This window comes from Pipra filicauda, unplaced genomic scaffold (assembly GCF_003945595.2).
Source record: "Pipra filicauda isolate LSUMZ 115617 unplaced genomic scaffold, ASM394559v2 scaffold40_size4127951_pilon, whole genome shotgun sequence".
Classification (NCBI taxonomy): Eukaryota; Metazoa; Chordata; class Aves; order Passeriformes; family Pipridae; genus Pipra; species Pipra filicauda.
Window position 1 is genome coordinate 2,563,579 of NW_024104543.1, and position 18,534 is coordinate 2,582,112.

At 38.4% G+C, this 18,534-nt stretch overlaps 1 long non-coding RNA gene across 1 annotated transcript; it reads right to left on the reverse strand.

Annotated features, from left to right (window-relative positions):
- Positions 1-751: 751 nt before the first annotated feature.
- On the reverse strand, positions 752-17,777 carry LOC113987200. The gene is made up of 5 exons (XR_003540415.2): positions 17,702-17,777; positions 4,946-5,061; positions 4,627-4,839; positions 2,625-2,692; positions 752-1,730 (listed from the first exon to the last, which is right to left on the reverse strand). It is a non-coding gene; the product is annotated as an uncharacterized LOC113987200 (long non-coding RNA).
- Between the last annotated feature and the right edge of the window lie 757 nt (positions 17,778-18,534).

Below are 18,534 nucleotides of genomic sequence, written 5' to 3' on the forward strand. Positions count from 1 at the left end.
ATTACGATTCAAGAAAAGATTGTCTAAATTCTAATGTAAGCTGTGACATCCTACTGCTTTTTGATATTCATTATTTTACCTTTCTATATTTCAAATCAATAACTGTAGCTGGCAAAAAAAATAATTGTAAACAAAAATCAAGAGAATTATTGTAAACATAAATATTATTCAGTATTGTGTCAGCTTGCGTAGCAAAAAGGAATACAGGAACTATTACAAAGTCAGTAGTAACACTCATTAGGTGTTGCAAAATGCTATTTCTGAACATTAATTTATTTTTAAAATTAATCCACATAATTTCATGTCCTTTTTGAAGATGCTTTCCATTAATACTCCAGCTGTGAAGTTTGCTGCAGGTTAGAAGCTCTTGTAGGTCTGTGTATGTCTTCTATTCAGGGTCTGAATCTATACTAGTAACCGCAGCGGTAGTGGATCAAGGGTTGGACTTGATGATCTCGAAGGTCCCTTCCAACCCAGCTGATTCTATGATTCTATGATTCTATGATTCTACTGGGAGAAACATTCATGGAAGACTTTCAGGATTCTATTATAAAAATCAGAGTTTGTAATTCTGAACAGTCAGAGAGAAATCTAGGATTCAATCTTTTATTGTTCTGTCAATCACTCTGTATCATTCTACCTATACAAATATAATGAAAGACTGTGCTGAACTGGTAAAACATAACACTCATAAAGTCACAGATTTTTTTTTTATTATTTTTTTTTTTTTTGTCTCATGAACTGCAGTCAGGCTCTGAGGGAATCCCCACAACAGCACACAGAACCTACCCACCTGCACAAAGGAGACTTCACTGCATGCCTCCGCCTGGAACTGACTACTTAAATCCATTAGGAGCTAGATAATAAGGTAACACCTTATTCAGAAACCAATAAATAGTCCCCCTCAGGAAGAACACAATGCTCAGATTTGCAACACCATATGGAAGTAGCAATCTGAGGAGAGGAATTGCCACATGTAGGAGCTGGAGCTGTCAGCCATGATCACAGTGAGCTTTCTATTTCCAGGGGCCATCTGAATTGGCTGATGTAAACTGGATGAGTGGGACTGAGCTGTGATTTGTGTGAGGTCTGTGTTTGCAGGGCAAGCATCACTGTCCACAGGCTGTATTTGTCCGGCCAAGCAAAACAGCTCTAGGTTGTGTGTCAAAGACTGCTGTGATCTGCTTGAACAGCCACCATGCCAGTCTCTCCAGAGATCCAGAGATGAGATCTGCTCCAACTTCTGAGGCAATGACTTGGTCCACAAAAGGCTTAAGAGACCTTTTTTACCCCTTAGTCAACAGAGGCCCAGAGCTGAGATAGTAGAAGAAAATTGTAGCCTATTACTCATAGGAGACCGAAATCAAGACTAAGAAGTCACAGGGGACCTAATCCAACACTGCAATGGATTATGGGTTGCTTAACTGACACTGTCTCCCTTAATTATTGTAGAAAATATGTAGCCTCAAACTTGCCATTTAGCACAACAACTCAGGAAATCCAGTCATAAAACCTTCTCAGCCACATGTTCTAGACATGTGCTTAGGCATTTCACTTGGGATAAATGCACAAAATGCAGGTGCCTAACCCTGTCTATCTTTCCCTGCATGCCCATCAGCTCAAATTCTGATAAGCTTAACAATCCAGCCTAACTGGTGTGGACTTTGACAGGCTTCACACTGGTATTTACACAGGAGTTGTCCACATCTGAACTAGTCATTCTCAGGACCCTGGAAAGAAACCAAGAGAAATAGACATCACCTTTTGGTCCAGTGAAATATATTTTGTAAGTTCCTGTTTTTCTCCAGTGACTATTGTCTAACTAGAGTCAATAAGTCCTGATCAACAGCTAAGTTATGAGCACTAAAATCTTTAAATGTTTTTATTAGACACTTTAAGTGTTTTTTTGTTCAACATGCAACTTGTCAATAGAATCTATTCTTTAGTGTCAAGTAATTGCAGACAGGCAACAAAGATGCTGAACATAGTGCTGAGGATGACAAATTAGCTCTGTATCATAAAGGTAGGTGTTAAAATATTGCTGCTAAAATGCTTAGATCTGCCTCTTTGTCTCTATACTCTTCAGTTCCTGATGTGTAAAATAGTGACAATGCACTTCTCTACCTTTCAGAAAACTCATGAGTATAAATATTGTAAAGAGAGAAAAATCAAATATTACAAAGAGAATAAAAAACAAGAAAAATCTCACTGCTAATAGAGACGGAGACTCATTCCCTATTGACAAGTCTGCCTGCTTTTCCTAAATTAGAATTAAACCCCTTTTCAATCTTCAATAATTAGAATGGTTTTTAAGAGGATAACAAGACAAATAATTTTATTTTTAGTGGTTTTTCATTATATTCAATCTGAACAAGCATTTGAGGTACTGAGAGGTATAATTCTTCCAGAAATCGGCCAGAGTTTTATTTGTAGATCCAGGTCCAAGGCATTTTTTAGACACATTCAACAGAAAAGCAACTTAATAATTATTAATGCCTTATTTATCTAACTGAAATGCATTGAAAACAAGAAAATATTAGCCATTTAGCAGTGTACCATTTTTCTGTTCATGATTAGATTCACTGATATGTTTGCATTAAATTATGCAAAGTATTCTTATTTACCAAGTATAGCCATGCTTTCAGGGCTTACTGCAACATCAGTTATCAGCCCCTAATACCTTCTCCAACACCTGTAAAGGAGAGGAGAGACTGAGTCATTCGCAGATTACAGCACAGCTTTTCTATTAGTTCTTACACAACTAGGTTTTTTCAGAAGGCAGAATGGTGCAGTTTTCCTGAAATGCACATTATCTTCCCACTTTGGTAGCAATGTGTCACAAATCACGATCAAATGAACTAATTTTGCCTAATTTAAGAAAAGGGCTAAGGAAACAAAGGTGGAATGCCACCCAGGAACTGAGTAGCTGCATGGCACTGGGGACAGGGGAGGAGAGAAGGCTCCTGGACCATAGAGGTCAGGCCAGTAGCTACTACTGGGGAGAGAGATGGGAAGAAAAGTAAAGGCTGAGAACATGCTCCCACCAAAGAAGATCCCATCTCAGGCAGCAGGAAGATAAGACCTACATCGGTGTATTAGGCTAATCTTAATTGAGAGAATATCAGGATACACTAGGTTTCTCCCCCCTAAATTTCCCATACCCTATCAGTAAGGGCATCTTAGACCTACAGGTTTTTGAGGTGCTGTATTCCTACCTACTCTCAATTGCCCTGTACATTAATTTCAAGTCCCAGGGGTCATTTCATCGTCTGACAGTTATGTTTCCTTTTCAGAAGACTTCTGGAATATTTCCTCTCCTCTAGAGCTGCCAGGGCAGCAGGCTTCAAGGGAAAAGGTGAATGCCCCTGACACTCTCCAGAATAAGATCAAATACAGTTTGTCAAAGAAAAAAATTCAAGAGGCGAAATAAATTCATAAAGTTGTTTGCATATTTTACAAAACCTCACAAATGGTACAGAAGTTTCTAAAGACACAAGGGGCTCCCATTCATCTGACACATTTTGGCAAGTTCTCTTAAATTCATGGGGTCTAATTTTGCAAAAATTTTCTCCGGGATTTTGGTAAATTTACTGCCTTACAGATTTAAAAAACAAAAAGGACTTTCCATTCTTTTGAGGCCTTTCTCTCTTCTGTGTCTCAAAGAGAATAGAGAGTACCAATATTTTTCAAGTTTTTCTCAGAGGTTTCCTTGAATTGAGGGGGATAATAGATTGGCCTCACAGGTCAACTTCATTCTCACCCACAGTTTAGGAACCCTGAAGACTGAAGATAATAAGAAAAAGGAAAACAGCACTCTTTAATCCTATGGTTCACACAGAAATCACAGTTTCATGTTCAGACATAACTAGGTCATTTTCTTCCAAAGAAAGATGGATTCGGCATACTCTACTGTCCAAAATAAGCCTACTGCTTCATTCACTAGTAACTGCCCTTTGTTTTAATATTGGCAGTTGCAAAGGCCAAATGATTTCAAAAGTGACCAAGCACTGATGTGTTAGAAAAAAACACAGGATGGCCTCTTAATTTGGTCCAAATGCAAAAAGTCTGCTTTGAAATGGCATTGCTTTTACAACTTCTTCAATAAAGGAAATTGAAACCAGCTTGTAATGCATCCATTACACTTACCAGCAATTCCTGTCCTAAATGACTTCCTTTCAATCTCAGTGAAGTCAGTTAAATTCTAACTCATAATATTAAGTCAGTTATAGTGCTAACCTGAAACTTTTCCTTTCAATAGTGTAACAACTTCTACAAAGCATTGGAAAGCCTCCCCAAAACTCCTAAAATTTTTTCTAGCAGTCATGCTTACTGCAGCAAATAACTCTTAACTCTTGTACACATAAAAAAATGTGTGTGTGTGTTTCACACACCCTTCACTGATAGAAAAAAGAGTTGGGGGGAGAAATAGATCACAAAAATATTTATTGGAATATATTCTGTTAGATTGTTACTATTAAAGGAATGAAGGCAGTATTATTAAAAGCAGATATTTGCATAGTATATTTGCTTGTTTCCTCCCCCTGTTCTCACCCCCACAGGCCCACACTATCACACAGACACTGCAACACACGCGTCACTCCCAGTCCAGCCCAGCTGTTCACTCACCAGGGAGCTGCACTGGTGTGAGAGTGGCCTCTGGGCAGGTGTGCAGAGAGTCCCTCACAGGTCCCAGGTTTCCTCAGCAGCACATTCAGAGCTGGTGTCTCTGCACAGCTGCCACTGGCACCTCAGATGTGGACTGAGCTGCACAGCCCCTGCCTTGGTGCCAGCATGGCCTGGTGACCTTACACACACTCAGCAGGATCTGAGTCTTCCATTCTTGAGGAGAGAGCAGGATGACAAGTTTTCAGAGTCTGTCAGCACTTGAGAGACTTTTTCCTTTCCTCTCAGTACTCTCTCTCTTTTCAGGCTGTTCTGTTCTCACCTATGGATGTAGGTAGGATCCATTTTCATCCACTTGTGCAAAAGTGTGCATGACACTGAAATGTGTGTCCTGACTTCAGTCTGCTCTCCTCCCTCTAGCTGTGTCTCTAGTGGTCCCTGTTAATTTATTGAAACAATTAACACACCTATCAGGGATTAAGAATACTGTAGGGACTAGGGGTGGGGGAATAGGACTGTCAGACTCCTTGCTTTATTGTTATTCACATCTGAAAGAAGTGTCAGTAAATAACCCTCAAAATCTTGGTGGCAAGTGTCATATTGTAACAGACACAAAAGTGTCTCTTGTGTTACATACAGAGTCAATTATACTGCTTGTGATTAAGAAAAACTGAGCACAATTCCCAGTTGGTGTTCCACACAGTTGCCAAAATGGAGTGTCTGGCCCATTGAAAAATAAATATTGCAGATAGGTTCCCCAGACAGTAATCTGAAATTATTGCCCTGAAAATTGTAGAGTTGATAATATGAAACAAGGAAAAAATGCTTGTCTGAAATCAAAGCACAGTGTATTTTCTTGGGAAAGGATTTGAAAAAGGGGAAAACAGCTCTAGTTCTTAATCTGACAGCAGCAAGCCACCTCATATAGTCACAGTCATGCTGAGTCCTCAGTCTTTTCCTTCTCTCTACCCTTCCCACCTATGTAACTTGTAGAGTTTTATATCCAGATAAGTGAATTGGAGCATAAGCAATGAAATGAGTAATGTAATTTGGTGCCCATTGTCGGCATGGTGTTGGCTTCTTCCATTATGACAGCAAACAAAATTCAATTACTGTTTGGATATGAACAATTGTTGCCAAATTACCTGCCAAGTCTATTTTCTCTGTTGGCGTGAAATGAGCAACTCCATAGAAAGGATGTCAAGTATTTCCACAGTAAAGAGCAAAAGAGGGAGAGAAGAAACAGAACTTTAAGAAGAGGAACTGAATGACAATAAGACCATTTTGGGCCACAGTTTTGCTGTAAAAAGTCCCTAAGTTGTAACAAAGAAAGCAGTGCCAGAGCAGACCCCAGATGGACGTGAAAAGGCTATCAGCTGTGTTTTGTGAGCACTCTGCATCGCCTAGCGAAAAAATGCCTTGCAGCTGGTCAGTGAAAAAATCACTGCTATGCTTAGCATAAAAATATCATTAATATCCTATCACTACCTTCACAATTTACATGCACAACAAACTTTCTCCAAGCCTTTTCAATTAAACCAGAGAAGAAAAGCCTGCGGAAAAAGGTATTCATGTGTACTGATGCGATTCAAAATCTGACTATTGAGTAGCACAGGGCTGTGAATCTACTCTATTTTCCTATGCAAATATCTTTAATCTTCATTTGTTAATTGACATAAAGTATCAAATATCCAGTAGAATTATGATTATATGTGATTATATTTTAGTAATCTTTCAAGTGGTGGTTGCCATGTAGCTCTTGAAGTCTGGAAGTTTGAAGTAATTATTTTCTTATAGGAAGGATGAATCAAGAAAATAGCAAGAGTCCAGGTAAATATGGGGAAATACAGGTGCTTGTCACTTTCTTAGTTTGAGAAGAGGGAAGGAATTGGATTGTAGATTATTTAATATGATATAACCTGGAATATATAGACAAATCTATATTTAGTCAGGTCATTGTATGCAAGCACATGATACTAAAGGTGTCAATTTTGAAAACTTTTTTGAAAACTACTGCAGCTGATACTCATCTGTGTTTTCTGTGTATATACTGAGGATGGGTGCATATGAAAATTGTAGGTATATGAGCATATTATTTTATCTGACTTCAGCCTATGAGATGAGAATTTTAGAAAATGACATGGGCTATAACTTAGAACCTGGAAAAAACCCACAACATTATTTACTGTAATGAATTTCTGCAGAAAGCAATGCTAGAAAAATGAACTGAAGGCCCCATTAAGCAAGTGGTAAATAAAAAGGCAATTTAGCCAGATCATTTATTTAGCAAGTGGAAACAGACGTTGTTGCCTCCACTTTCTACTTCCCACTGGCCCCAAAGAAGTTTTTACTGAATATTTTACCAATTACTTCTATTAGGCAATTATTGGGAAAATACTGATGCCGCTGTCAGGAGTTAAAGAATGCAGTTTCTTGTCTCAAAACACTGTCAAAGCCACGGAAGGAACTTGCTGTAAGATAAGCCACTGAACAAAAAATTCCCACTGTGTGGACTGTGGGAACTTGAGATAAACTCAGACAGCAACAAGATGCTAATTCCAGGCCCGGTGAGGCAGATCTGGGTAACCTATCTGGACAAAAGTTTGCAGTGTCAAGCAGTGGGAAAGGAAACAAGGTGCACATGCCATCTCAAGTTATGGGAATGGCATCTACATCCCATGGATACCTGGCACTTGGACTGTATAAAGGTGATACCCCAAAAGAATGACTCTGGGATGCCACCTCTGAGAAGACTAGGGTGAAGAAGGACCAGCAGGATGCCACAGAATCCACAGGGTGGTGATATCTTTCTACTTAACCTGTCTCTTTCTCTCCCCCCATCCCTTCTCCTATTTCTTTCTATCTCTCCACCTCACACTTACTGTTAAATAAAATCCATACTCTTGACTTTGCCGTATGGTCTCGTTTGCATCTTAATTTAGGCAGTCATCTCTTTATAAATGGATCATAACAGCTGCCTGCCAGGCTCTAACAGGCACTGATGTAGTGACATCAGACCCCACAATCCATCAAGTCCAAGTTTTAACCTTGCAAGCCAGGGAGACCATTCCCATCCTCCTCACTGCAGAAATAGGTTCAACACTCATGTGGCCCTAACAGCAGTATCAATTGTTGAAATGTGCAGACTTTGTTCTCTGTTTTCCTGGGTTTTGACCCCCTTTTTCACCACCTCTGTACTTCCCTTTTCCCACTCCCAGTCTCAAAGAAACAACCTGCTGATACTTGCTGCACCACCACTGATCCCAGTTTCAGTATGCCTGTTGCACTGGTACTCCCTTATGTGTTAGCATTAATACCTTTGCACTAGGCATTGCTGACCTTTGAGGAATTTAATCCCTAAAATATCACTGAACCCCCATTATCTGCAAAGTTGACCATCTTTCCCGTAATTTCCCCTTATACACCCGTGGACACAGACAGCTTCATGTCACTACCTATAAATTTTTTTGCTCTGCCACTGCCACATCCAGTGCTTTCTTACACTGTGTCCAGTGATTTTCTTCGTCCCATTGAGTTATCTCAGTCATTAGGCCAAGTCATATATTTTAAAAAATTACCTGTAAACAATATATAACCTATATTGTATTGTATATATATGCTGCATAATGCATTTCTGTCTGCAGAGGATCTTGGCCTCCTCCATTGTGTGGAGCACTGAACTCCACAGAATCACAGAATGGGTAAGGTTGGAAGGGACCATAGTAGGTCATCTGGTCCAACCTCCTTGCTCAAGCAGGATCATCCTAGAGCACATTGCAAAGGATTCTGTCCAGATGATTCTTGAATATCTCCAGTGAGGGAGACTCCACAACCTTTCTGGGCAATCTGTTCCAGTACGCAGTCACTCACACAGTAAAGTTGTTCCTCTTATTTAGGTGGAACTTCCTGTGCATCTATTTCTGCCCACTGCCTCTCGTCCCATTTCTTGGCACCACTGACAAGAGCCTGGATCCATTCTCTTGACATCGTCCCTTCAGATACTTGTAGATATTGATGACATCCCCTCTCAGTTATCTCTTCTCAAGGCTGAACAGGCCCAGCTCCCTCAGCCTTTCCTCACAAGAGAGATGCTCCAGTCCCTTAAACATCTTTGTTGCCCTCCGCTGGACCTGCTCCAGGATCTCCCTGTCTCACTTGTACTGAGGGACCCAAAACTGGACACAGCACTCCAGATGTGGCCTCAGGAGGCCTGAGCAGAGGGGTAGAATCACCTCCCTTGACCTGCTGACAATGCTCTTCCTAATACAGCCCAAGATACCATTGACTTTCTTGGCCACCAGGGCACACTGCTGGCTCAAGGACAGCTTGTTCAGGACCCCCAGGTCCTTCTCTGCAGAGCTGTTTTCCAGTACGTCAACCCCCAGCCTGTGCTGGTGCCTGGGGTTATTCTTCCCAAGTTGTAGGACCTGCATTTGCCTTTGTTAAATTTCAGACAGTTTTTCTCTGCCCATCTCTTCAACCTGTTGAAGTCCTTCTGAAGGGCTGCACAACACTATGGGATATCAGCCACTCCTCTCAGCTTTGTGTCATCAGTAAACTTGTTTGTATTCCTATTTTATGTTTTCTTGCCTTTAAACTTCTAGGTTGCATTTTACATCAGCTGAAAGAATATTCAGGATAAGTTAGGATATGTGGGTTGCTGAGAATTTTTTCATTTGTACTGAAGTATATCTTTGTCCACTGATGCTGCTATTAGTATGTACACAAGTTAATTGCATTCATATCAGGTAATAAAGAGAACAAGCTAATGTTCTAACCCAACAATCGTTTTTAAGGAAACATTTCAGAGAAACAGACTTCACTGCAAATCTTGTAAGAGTCAAATATTTATATTTCTACTGACTTTCCTTGAAAAAACAAGATGACAGTATATGACAATGCAATGCACTTACCAAAATAATGTAACAGTCATGCTGGGACTGACTAAAAATCTGATCAGCCCAAATTTTTAATAGCAGACAAATGATGGCTGTTTTTGCAAAATAAGTATGAAAACAGCACAAACAAATGACAATTCCAGTGCATTGTTCTCATTTTCAGCAATTTAAAGCTTAGGGACTTCCTGAGTTCAAGCTTGTATCTTTGTTGTTGTGTATGTTTATATTAAGAGACATTGATGGAATTTTTTTTCCCCCAGGAAGTAGATCTTTTGGAAGTGAAATCAAATACTATCACTGTTCCAGCATGTCTATAGTACAATAATGTCATGTTTCCAAACTTCTGCAGAGAGTAAAGTGATCTTGAAATGATGACACTTAGTAAAGAATCAGAAGAAATTCTGTAACAATAAATACCCTTTTAAATTAAACCAGCCTGATACTGGAAGATAGTGAGCATTTGCATTCCTACTGATCTTGAATGATTTAAGGGGTATCTGCAATTTCTGAACCTCAGAGCTATGACAAGAACTCAGTAAAGAGTATCAGTTGCTATAGTCTGAAAGTCATACAGTGGTATGACTGTCTTTCCTGGATAGGGAAGCCAGAGTGTGGTTTGTAGACTTGAATTCAGTATACAACAGAAGGAGAGGAATCAGTCTCCTGCATTGTAATTCCTCTGTTAGAATTACTATATTACCCAAACAATAAGGACTACAAAAAGAGGGGTATGAGATACAAAAAACATAAGAAAAGGGGGAAGAAGGGCTTCCCATATGACATAGGACAGAAAAGATCTATCAGAGGTACAAATAAACACTTTTATGAAACTAAGATTGGAAAATTTGTGCATTATTTTTATGAGGATAAAATAATTAAATCTTTCTTTCTTTCTTTCTCCATACCTTCAGTGAGTGTGCTAACCTCCAAAATAGTTTAAGTGTTACACTACCATTTCTTTCCATCAGTGTTTACTGAGAGAAAAAAACCTTCTATGGTCCTCTAGTGGAAGCTTGTGCTGATGGTTGACTGCTGTGCTCCACCCTGATTCTAGCTCGGCCAAGTTAATAATCAAATGACGATTAGCTCAACATAAGAGGTCAAGAAAAAAGATGAGGCTGGTGAATTCCAATCAAAGTGATTTTTTTTCCCCAGTAGTTTGAAATAGGACCTGTAGATCATCAATAGCCTTCTCCTTTGTGGTTTTGGTAGTTCCTCATTTTACCTACAGGCTTTTCACAGAATCATGGAATCATTAATGTTGGAACAGACCTCCATGATCATCAGGTCTATCCTTTGACCAATCACCACCTTGTCAACTAGATTACAGCACTAAGTGCCACATCCAGTCATTTCTTGAACATGTCCAGGGATGGTGACTCCACCACCTCCCTGAGCAGTCTATTCTGATGCTTAATAACCCTCTCCATGAAGAAATTTTTCCTGATGTCCAAACTGAACCTCCCCTGGTGCAGCTTGAGGACATGTCCTCTCATCCCATCACTAGTTGCCTGGCAGAAGAGGCCAACCCCCACCTTTCTACAACCTCCTTTCAGGTAGTTGTAGAGAGTGATAAGGTCTCCCCTGAGCCTCATTTCCTCCATGCTAAATAACCTGAGCTCCCTCAGCTGCTCCTTCAATGATTTACTCTCTAGACCCTTCCCCAGCTTCATTGCCCTTCTCTGGACCTGCTCCAGCACCTCAATATCCTTCCTTAACCGAAGGGCCCAGAACTGCACACAGTACTCGAGGTGCCACCTCACCAGCACCAAGTACAGAGGAACAATCACTTCACTAGTCCTGCTGCCCACACTATTTCTGATACAAACCAGGATGCCATTGGCCTTCTTGGCCACCTGGGTACACTGCTGGCTCACGTTCAGTGGTTGTTGACCAGCATCCTCAGGTTCGTTTCCACTGGGCAACTTTCTGGCCACTCTACTCCCAGCTTGTAGTGCTGCATGGGGTTGTTGTGACCCAAGGGCAGGACTCAACACTTGGCCTTGTCAAACCTCATACTGTTGGTCGCAGTCACATTGGCTTAGAATTATTTGTTTTACAACAGATTCTGCTATACAGTAGGCAGTTATCACTTCTCTTTCCAGTAATTGTTTTCAGTACTGCACCTATACCTATGATTTTTATAGACATAATTTAACCAGATGTTGTGCCAGATTTAAAATTATGGGGTAGCATTCCAGGAATTATGTTATTCTTGCTTTTAAGTATCCCTTCAACCAACCAGTGTAAAACACATAACCAATGGCACCAAGGGATATCTTACTAGATATCAATAGGATTTTTTCAACTAGATCATAGCAACATCATGTGTGTGCAACAATATCATGTGTGTTCATGGCCAACACCATATTACTGCAATGTTCAATTATCTGGGATATTTTTCTTTGGTATCTGTTTTACACCTGCTTAAAGCAAATTTAGCATTTTGCTAAATACAAGTTACTGAATGTGAAAATGGGATCAAATTGTACTGTTGCCTGAAATAATGAAATATTGTACTAAGCACTTCAGAGAGGCACCCTGATTTATTCTGGTCCCATGTACCTTCACCCTACCACCATGGGCACAAAAAGTCATTATATATGATGAGTCATTATAGCTCTATGATCACAGAGAACATTTTCTACAGATATTCAATAACCTTCCAAATTACATACTTCACAGAAGTAGGTCAAATTGAGCAGTGATTGAAGACTAACGTTTCTACAAGTACCCAACTATCCAGATTTTATCAAGATAATACTGTTATCCAGATTTTATCAAGATAATACTGTAAAGAAATGTTCTGCATGTTAAGAATGGCTTATGTTTTTGTAATAAAGATCTAAAACCACTGTGAGTAATTCAAAGGTCTTTTCTTTTATGACCTCTTTTTAAGTTCCTGCTCTTGCTCTCGCTCTTTTCAGGTGTTATTAAATCATGTTGTACAATATCAGGGTAAGATCTGAGTCACTGACAGTGTTCATCAGTTCTGCATCAGAGTGAAAGAAAAACAACAGGGTGACTGAACATGGAGATTTCTATTATTGTGGAATCTTCTGAGCATTGCAGAAACTCATTGACACTATGGAGCTGGGGTGCATCAAAGTGTCTACTAGTGCATGTCTTTGGATAGCAGATTGGCATCTGTTCTTTATTTCTTAGTTCTCTTAAGGGTCTTTTAATTTTCAGACTTTTGTTCCTGGTGAACAAGATCACAGGAACACATACTGTAGATTTGTGCCTCCCTTTCATATTGCCCTTTACATCATTTGTTGGCCATTTCATTCACCATCTGCACTTCCTTCTCGGGATAAACCAGTCAATAGTTACCACCTGTACCACTTCTTATGCCATTAGAAGCCTGTAGAGTAAATACAGTTGACAGTAGACTTTGACTGGGTGCCCCTGTCTTGGGAAGATGATGTTTCTGATTTCAAACAGATGTCACTGACCAGCAGTGACATCTCACGTCAGAAAGAGAATATGGTGTCCCAAGAAGATTCAGCTGTGGCCACAATTATTTGACTCAGAAAAGAGAATTACCATTCTGTAGGAAATTCTGACATTTTGGAATCTGTTCTTATTATGATTAAAATGAAAAATACAAATGTCAACATTTTCTAAAAGAGATTTCCAAGGAAATATTTCTTTGAAAATGTCAGAGTTTCAGCATGATTTTCTTGTTAACAATTTTGAATCATTAATCTACAAAAGATTATATTTATGTGAATATATCTGCTTTTATACATGAACAGTAAAACATTATTCAGATCAGTCAGACTGAAACTATAATTCACAGCATAAATGAAAGATGATGAAATCATAAAGAAATAGTCTTATCACTGTGAAGTGATAAATCCTCCTGTGATAATACTTTCGTAGGTATAATATTATGTTTAATTATATTGCCATATCGGTTCGATCATTAAAATTTGTAAGTCTATTTCATAAAATCAAGGCCACAAGCACAGTGATTGCTGGTGTTATTTACTTATTGTTAACTCTGATTCAGATAGTTTCATAGTCAATGTTTCATAAGGCACTCAGATAATTTTTTGCATTAAAAAAACCCCAGCAATTTGTCTGTTAGCAGGTGACCTCTTAGGAAGAAAAATAAGTTTTGATTCTAGAACAATAAACCTAGAACTTAAATGGAATTACTTTTAAAATATTTACAATCTTACTCAAAAAGTGGTTAAATTCTTGTTTTTATATGTTCTGGCATTTATATTTTCACAAAGGTGCTTATGAAAATTTAGCTGTACCACTCCAATAACTGCTGAAAATTTATTCCAAAGTGTGTTATTTTCTAGACTTCAGTAAATAACAACCTTGAGGTTTATGGCCTAAGTATGCTATTTTTTTCATCCGCTATGTATCCATCTTTCTTTGATTGCTTGGAATTAATTTGCAAAAGAAACGCTTCATAAACGATACTTCTTATGCTCTGTAGCATTCTTAGATGTTAAAAGGGTCTTTAACTGTGGATTTAATTGCTTCAGTGGGTTTTAAAAAGCATTTATTAAATGTAGTGTTTTGTTGAAGGAGAATCACAAGATACAAGGGACAGAAATCTTGCTTTTCTAAAAGCTTAAGCAGTACTGGTGTATTAAGGTACCTGCATTGTCTTCACCAGGGCTTATCCCTGGCTTGATAAAGTGTTGAGGATCCATCAGATTCCTAGAGGAATTGGTTTAGAGCACTGTGTGTGCATGCTTGTGTGAGTGCACACAAGAGTGGGATATCATTTACTCTAATGCTGTGTACTGGGAAGTGCCCTTGCTGGCTCTCTGCATGGCCAGCATCCCACAAGCAGGTTTGTGAGACCTGGATATGAGGCCTCAGCAACAGTCATCAGATATTATGGCCTCATGTGGACAATCTGCATTTTGTTTCAACACAAAAATGAAATCATACTGAAATTCTCAGTTAAATTATATATGGAAATTATTAAAATTGTGAACTCATCAGCCTCCACAGTATTTGTTTTGTTAATGAGTTCCACTTATTTTAGTCTATTCCTCTCATTTCAGCTAGAGTATAGAACTGAATGCCGCTTGTTAGGTGACACTTGTGAACTCACCAATTTATTTTCCTGAATAAGCCATGAAATGAGATGCTCACCCCCTCAGAGCCATTTTTACTAACCTGTCTTGAGGTGCACGTGCACGTGCATATGCACACACACACACACAGACCATGTGAGCACTTCCCAAGTTATGTCCCAGTGGTAATTCCAGAATTTTTTTCTGAACCATAAAGGTCACATGCGTAAATAAATTTCAAAGAGACTTCTGAACACTGATCTTGTTACAAGTATCCAAGATGCAAGCCTCTGTTGTACCGGTTCTGCTTCCTTTGTACCTATCTCACCTGTTTTTGGCTAGCATTACCTCTAAGAGTCTGTAAAGGGGTGCTGTTGTAAGTCTGTCAGAATCCCTCTCCACCTCTGCATGCCAAATGATGGGGAGAAGCAGTCAGGCCATGCGTGCATCTTCTTGTAGCTTTTTCTCTCTCCCATCTCTGCTCTGACCTCTTGGTCACCTCTCTGCAGTTCATTGCTGTCAGTCTCATCTATGTGCATATTTCACAACAGCTTTGTACAACCCCTGTGTTTCCCCTGTTCTGGGGCTCTAACATGCACTTACTTCAAGAGCACAGCACACACATTTATATCTAGGCTCCAGATTCAGGTACTCCTCGTTGGAGACAGGCAGATAATACCACTCCCTGTCCTTCCCTGTCTGGCACAAGTACATGCGTACCTTGATACAGTCATATGCCACTTGATGCAGTAAATTTTCTGCACAGTTCTCTTGAAAACATATTTCCATTGATTTATTTTAGTCAGTTATCTGTCACATTTTAACAGATTTTATCAATCAAGGCCTCCCTGTGTGTGGAAATCCTGTCCCTGTCCTACTAATAGTACTGGCTGTTTTATGATAAATTAACAATATAGTGCCAAGTTAATCTTTCAGGTCAGTGAATCTTCCTTAAGTCCCACTCCGTGCAGGTTGGATAATAAAATCAGTTTATGCTACTACACAATTTAGAACTGCAACATTTAATAAATCTAGATATTAATTTGACTATTATAATACCAGATGTCAGCATCCTAAATAATTAACCTGAATTTTAAAAGTATTATTTTTTCAGACAACATATTTATTGGCAGGTTATTACATAGCACAGAGGACTTGTCTTTGCCAAATACATTTTTCATTCATTAGTTTTAACCAGTCTCAATAGATCTGACTGCCACCATGCAGAGAAGTAGAACAAAGTAGATAAGTGAATGAATTTCCATTTTATCCTAAGCTCAAAAATTCTTCAGGCAAATCTATTCAAAGTACATATAAATTAAAATATAATTTGCTCTTTTTTTCCACTTCAGAAGTTAATGCCTGTGTTCTTTGTTTAGTCTCTATTATTCATATCATGTCGGGTTCTAGGTCACTGCATACAGGCAGCTGATATTTCACAACTGATCTTAGTGGGGCTTAATTGGCTGTCTTGTGAAAATCATGTTTCCTAAACAAAGATCAAAATGCATTCCTACTGGTAGATCCCTTTTTCCCCAGGAAAATATCTATGAGTGAGTACTTCAACAAAAAAATACGATGAGCACTGGTATTGTTTCTTAGTTTAATTTTTCTTCAGACATAGTTTGATTTTTATTATTATTTATGGAAATGGCTGTTATGGACTTCAGGGATAAATGCATAAAATTTTCTTCCCTTTTTTGGATTTTATTTGTCAGGATTCTTTGTGCAGAGTTGAGGTCTTTTGTAATGTGATCACTTGAAGATTTCAATCTAAACCTGATATGACAATACAAACCAAAAATATACCCAATATAGAAAACATAGACGTGGTTTAATTGCAAAAAGTCAGTATAAAAATCTTTAAACATTCATCTATCCTGACATCATCTCTTGGAATATGTCTGGATAGTGGTTCCATAGGGTAGGCTTTTGGGGGGTGCAGAAGAGCATTATTAATTTCTCCAATGTTGCTTTTTCAAATTAGTGATTTCTCCAACTTTATTTTAGAAATGTCTAATCATTATAGCTAAATTGACTTATTTCTATTGAAAAACATTTCTTGCTAGCTCTTTTATTGAGAACTGCAGGTCAACATCCTCACCCTGTATTTCATCTTTGGCTAAAAGCATTCTCTTATTCTATATAAAGGATTTTCTTAAGACCTGGAGCCTTAGTGACAAATCTAAGAGACAACCTGTCCTGTCCATTCACAAAGATAAAACTCTCACTACCTTGCATCCCAGCATCTGAGAGGATTTTTTTTTTCAGATTAGAAAAGACAATCCTCCTTATTAATAACCATAGAGATGCTGTTACAAATATTTTGTTTCTACTCCTTTAAATTTTAACCATTATCCACCTCATTCTCTATTCTCCCTCTGCGTACCCATTCTGTACTGTGTTAAATATAGTACCCTTCTCTGTATCCATCTTTTATCCAGTAACTTTTCCTTAATTAGACCACAATCATATTCTCTGCCACCCACCAGGAAAAAATTTCAACCAAATACCTTTGCTACTTGGAAGGAGCTACTTGTACACAATTGTACTTGTCTTTATCTTCTTTAAGTAAATTCCTTTTTTATTAAAATCTCAAGGGGAAAAAATAATGGAAAAAATCAGGCAACAGATATGGTGGCAGGACTGTCTGTCGTATTGATGTGCATGGGTTTTTTTCCAGTGCTTGTACCTATCTCATGTTTCATCCCTTGTGTTTAGAATACTGATTCTCTACAGAAGAGACCTTTTTATTATTGTTGTTATTACTTTTTAATACAGTGGAGTGCTAGCCCAGGAACGAGATTGATGCCAATATAGCTAATGACAATAACAACATTGGAAACTTACTATGGGAAATGATCATGTTCTGAATGCTTTTATGACTGGAGAACTGCAAAAAATGAACTTTTTACTCTCTTTTCCTTTCCATTGAACTCTGACCTCTCTCCGTTTTGCAATATAGGCACCACAAAATTAATTAAGATTCTGGTCCAGGGCAAGGTATTACATGTTATCTGCAGTCACTTTAGGAAAAAATTATCATTTAACTTTCTGCCATTTACATTAATGCAATGAAACCAGTATAAGTTACATACAGTCTTCGGGCAGTATTTTCTGAGTCACACTGACCTTGTGTCCAGTAATGAGACTGTAACCAATCAGCTGTACTGTGATGATGAGCTGGAGAGCCTTTACACTAGAAAGTAAATTAGAACAAAGAACACATAGCTCCAGCAGATCAGTATGCTTCTTTGTGACGTGTTATCCCTTCTACTTATTTCTATGGCAATGGTGCATCTGACTGTGAACAAAGTAATAAGAATGAGGAAATTCTGTAGTCTTAGGTTGCTTTATGGAATTGTTAAAACCAAGACAAGAAGAAAGCACTAGATTCACAAGGCAGACTGAAACCATACAAATGTAAGGAAAATGTTATAAGTTAAGCACTGAAATGTAGTAAAGTGCTTTAGACAGGCAAAGATTTAGATATATAGGTGTCATTTGACTTCCAGAAATATAAAAGATGTTTTACCACCTAAAGCTCCTCTTGAATATAGGTAAAATTAAAAATTTTTAAAATGCTAAATTTAACCAGTAACACCACTTTGAAGAAGCTACTCTTATTTCATGTTTAACCTATATTGAAGAATGTAAAAAGAACTTTTAAGGACTAGGCTTTGCTTTCAGTGAGATTTATAAAACATATGTTTCTCCATGTCCAACAGAATATATTTCAATTCCTTCTCTCAGAAAGAGGATGTAATGAGGATAATGGAACTCAAATCAGACTATCGGAAGACTCCAAATCTCATTTTCTTACAGTATTCTGGGTCTTCATTGTTTAGAATTGGATTTTCCCTATAGCAATTAGCTAGTCCCCTATAGTTCTGTATAAAGTCCCCTATATTAAGCCAACCTATAAAAAAAATCATTCCAGTACCTACAGTATGTTTTAAGTAGAA